The sequence below is a fragment of the Bufo gargarizans genome, chromosome 3 (assembly GCF_014858855.1).
Source record: "Bufo gargarizans isolate SCDJY-AF-19 chromosome 3, ASM1485885v1, whole genome shotgun sequence".
Lineage (NCBI taxonomy): Eukaryota > Metazoa > Chordata > Amphibia > Anura > Bufonidae > Bufo > Bufo gargarizans.
Window position 1 is genome coordinate 110500056 of NC_058082.1, and position 4811 is coordinate 110504866.

The following is a 4811-nucleotide window of genomic DNA, read 5'->3' on the forward strand; positions in this document are numbered from 1 at the left end:
TTTTTTGTAATTATGTGTACAGAGCTGGATGGGGGCTCATTTTTTGCGGGGCAATCTATACTGTTTACTGATACCATTCTGGGGTGTTTAAGACTTTTTGATCACTTTTTATTTACATTTTTGTAGCAAATGAAGTGACCAAAAACGGCGAATCGGACATTTGGACTTTTTTTTTTTTCTGTTTTGCTGTTTGCCGTATGGGGAATATATTTTTATACAATGGGCGTTTTTACACATTGCGAAACCCATGATGTGTCTTTTATTTTAATTTTGGGAAAAGGGGGGTGATCTGAATATTTATGGGTTTTTTTTACACTTTTTTATAGTTCCCAGGTTACACACACATCTCTGTAACACAGTACACAGCTCTGCTACATGCGGTTAGACAAACTGCTCTATATACACAGTACACAGCTCTGCTACCTGCAGGTTGCACATACATCCCTGTAACACAGTACACAGCTCTGCTACATGCAGGTTACACACACATCTCTGTAACACAGTACACAGCTCTGCTACATGCTGTTACACACACTGCTCTATATACACAGTACACAGCTCTGCTACATGCAGGTTACACACACATCTCTGTAACACAGTGCACATCTCTGCTACACAGTACACAGCACTGCTACCTGCAGGTTGCATATACATCCCTGTAACACAGTACACAGCTCTGCTACATGCAGGTTACACATACAGATCTGCTACACAGTACACAGCTCTGCTACATGCAGGTTACACATACATCTCTGTAACACAGTACACAGCTCTGCTACATGCAGGTTACACACACATCTCTAGTACAGAGCTCTATTTGATGGCTACTGTTCTGTACACTCTACCAGCTGCTGTGCACATCTGACCCCTCCCACACACGTGACTCGTCACATGGTCATGACGTCATCACAGGTCCTTTGCTTCTCCAGCAGCTAGCAGCTCCGTCAGGTGAAGAGTGTGTGTAGTAGGGCGTATTTTGAGTTAGGGAGGACGGAGTTTTGGCTGATGTCTGAGGGAGGACAGAGTTTTAGCTGATGTCTGAGGTCTGATGGAGTTTTGCCTGATGGAGGACGGAGTTTTGTCTGATGTCTGAGGTCTGATGGAGTTTTGGGTGACGGAGGACGGAGTTTTGTCTGATGTCTGAGGTCTGATGGAGTTTTGGGTGACGAAGGACGGAGTTTTGTCTGATGTCTGAGGTCTGATGGAGTTTTGGGTGACGGAGGACGGAGTTGTGTCTGATGTCTGAGGTCTGATGGAGTTTTGCCTGATGGAGGACGGAGTTTTGTCTGATGTCTGAGGGCTGATGGAGTTTTGCCTGACGGAGGATGGAGTTGTGGATGATGTCTGACGATGTCCTAATATGTATGCCGTAGTGTTCTTTTTTGTCCCTTGCTGAGTTTGCTTTAAATAACCGGCATCAGGAGTCCTCTGATAAGTCACCATTTTTTGGTGCATATAGGTTTCATCCGCAGTTTGGGACTTTCTCGGGAGAGGGGTCTTCTGGTTTACCTGATGAGGACAGATTCTCCTCGTCTTTGTCATCTATTTGGCAAAACATTCAGGATAATCTAAAGAGCATGAGTGAGAGATATAAGCGTGTGGCAGATAAGAGACGTGTGCTTGGTCCAGACCTGAATGTTGGTGATTTGGTGTGGTTGTCTACCAAGAATATCAAATTGAAGGTTCCCTCCTGGAAGTTGGGTCCTAAGTTTATTGGGCCTTACAAAATCCTGTCTGTCATCAATCTTGTTGCCTACCGTCTTGATCTTCCTCAGACTTGGAAGATCCATAATGTTTTTCATAAGTCCTTATTGAAACCTTATGTTCAACCCATTGTACCCTCGCCTTTGCCTCCTCCTCCGATTATGGTTGATGGGAATCTTGAATTTCAGGTCTCTAGGATTGTGGATTCTCGTCTATTCCACAGTTCTCTTCAGTACCTTGTTCATTGGGAGGGTTATGGTCCTGAGGAGAGGATGTGTGTCCCAGTGACGGACATTAAGGCCTCTCGTCTCATCAGGGCTTTCCATAGGTCCCATCCTGAGAAGGTGGGCTCTGAGTGTCCGGAGTCCACTCGTAGAGGGAGGTGTACTGTCACAACCAGACAGCTGAGAAGCTCTGACAGAAGCCTTTCAGAACCTCCTCCTTGAGTTTTCTTTGTTGTGGTGTTCAGTTCCTCATCTCGTTAGCCTCTCTCAGCTGTCATGTAGTTGGACTGATTGCTTCCCTTTAAATTCCTCCCCATAATGCATTACTGGGCGGCTTATACTTCTTCCTGGAGTGTGTGTGCATGCTGATCCTATTTCCCAGTCTGCTACTAAGTTAAGTGCTGTACATTTATCTGTTATTTTCTGTTTGCTGGATCCCAGGTGACCCTGACTCCCTCCGTGTCTGGTGTAGGGAGCCGGTGGTCGCGTCCTCTCACTATTGTAGGGTGTTCAGGTGTTATATAGTCGAGGTACGTGGATATGCAACCATCCACCTCTGGGATTTTTGCATAGGCTGAGCAGCCAGGGAAAGTGCCAGGTCTTGTGCAGGGGTCTCCCTTTTGGTTCCTTAGCTTTGGATCCAGTGAGTCATATATGCATGTTGTATTGTCTTGTTTCCTGTACACCGTCCGTGACAGTTACTACACAAGGCATACCCTCACGTAGAGGAATTTCAAAATTCTGTTCTACCCTGCACTCGTCGTAATAAAAACCTGAAAGACCTGTTAGTTAGAGCAGACATCTGGCCCCTAAGATCATTTGCTAGGCAAACTGTCCTGTCCACCCAACATAAAGGAACTTTCCCTGCCTACATTGTTTTCAATGTTCTAATATTCAAAAAGGGTCATCCGTCTATCACCCACAGTCAGGTAAACCTTTCAAGATCAACGATTTTTTCACTTGCGATTCGAACTATGTCATATATGTACTTAAATGCCCGTGCGGGTTGGCATATGTAGCCGAAACCACACAAAAAATCAGCGATCGCATTTGCCAACACAAATCGACCATAAGACGGGAAAACTTACTTCAACCAGTACCGGCGCACTTCCACGCAGCAGGCCACTCTATCTCACAACTCAGATTTCAGGTACTAGAACATATACCTATACCAAGGAGAGGGGGCAACCGCGTAAAAATGTTGAAAACCAGGGAAGCTTTTTGGATTCACAAACTGGACACCTTGGAACCAAAAGGCATACCATATACAATTGACAGATATCTTATAATCAACCTTACCACGTATAATAAACTAATGTTATCAATTTATTTCAGATCCCATAGAATATTGTGCTTGCCTGGTGCCTTCGTGGATGCTGTATCCTTTATAACCAATAGTAAGCCCTTCCTCCTCTTCTTTAATCTCTATTCTTCTTCCCTTTTTTTCCCTCCCTTTTTATCCTCTTTTTTTCCCTTTTTTGCTCCTTCTTTCATTTGTCATCCAACTTTATTTTCCTGGATATGACTCCCCGATGACATGTTTCCTAGCCTTATGTATTTTATACTACCAACATGACCACTTACTCTTCACCACATACCTGTTAATGCATTTGGTATGTAACAGACACATTATGACATACACACACAAATTACCGCGAGACTTCGACCGCCTTTGTAAGCAAAATGAGGCCTGGAACGCACATGACATGCAGGGACTTCGCTCATGCGCACTGGCCATGTACATACTCCCGTGAGATCTTGAGCGCTAATGCAGACGTCTACCCAGCGAAAAGAGGCGTGGAACGCACAGGGGCCTGGCGCATGCGCAGCAGCTAGGGATGCAAGCGCAAACTACCTTAAATAGACGCTGACCAAACAAGCGTGGCATGGAGTCTTCCTTCAGTGCTGTTGCACACATCTGCTCCTGCCATCCTCTTATCTCCACCACAGAGCGGCACCAGGTATTGTCACATTCCACCCATTATAGAGCACATGTGCCAGGATGTATGTAGGTTATTTGTATCACTATTTTCCTAATCATTAATGTACAGAACCTTTTTAGATAGCTTTCCTGAACTCTGGATCCAGAACTCGGACAACCAACTGTTTTGAATTGGAGCTCTACTCTCATGGAACTTATGGAGTGTATATTATATACAACTTAATGACTGCATCTATGGCACGATACATAGAGAATTATAAAAAAAAAAAGTATGAAGAGAGAATATGCTATGCGAATGCAATGTTAAATGTTTCCGCAGATCACTCTACTGGTAGATGTGTCAACCGTTATGACATATCAATCTGTAACTAATGGAACTGCAATATATGAGACCGTATTGTTGATGTATACACTAACCTTTGTCACTAATTGTACACCATTTTCTGTTTGCGCTTTAGTTTGAAAAAGGCTGTGAAAAGCTGAAACGTCACACTCTAGCCGCATATTGAATAAAAAGCACCAAGCAAGAACCTCTTTTGATGTACTGGAGTTTATTTTGCATCCCATACAGCACTGTCATATCAGCTGTGTATGAGAGTACGGATTATAAAAGTTGGTTAATAAAAAATAAATAAAAAGATGTATCCCTAACGGTTTTAGTAGCTCATGTATACAAAATTTGGGGGTGGGGGGGGGGGGGCAGGGGAGGAGCTAGGACAGGAGGTGGGATGGGCCAGGGGTGGGTAGTGGGTGGGGTAAGGAGGCCCAATTCAGATTCTTACTATGGGGCCCAGTGATGTACGCCCCTGACGGTATGTATACCATTTTCTATAGCATTACTACATACATAGGGACAGATTTATCATAGCTCAGTGCTGTACCTGGACTGAAATCTACAGAAGCCCTTGGTGTTCTTCTACAGCAGAACACTTGCGTAGCAT

At 44.2% G+C, this 4811-nt stretch overlaps 1 long non-coding RNA gene across 2 annotated transcripts; it reads left to right on the forward strand.

Annotated features, from left to right (window-relative positions):
• The first annotated feature begins 898 nt into the window (after window positions 1-898).
• LOC122933175 lies at window positions 899-4512 on the forward strand. Of its 2 annotated transcripts, none has more exons than XR_006388387.1 (3): window positions 899-948; window positions 3264-3306; window positions 3980-4512. It is a non-coding gene; the product is annotated as an uncharacterized LOC122933175 (long non-coding RNA). The 2 variants fall into 2 exon arrangements; XR_006388386.1 differs by having other exon boundaries at window positions 900-948; window positions 4017-4512.
• The last annotated feature ends 299 nt before the right edge of the window (window positions 4513-4811 follow it).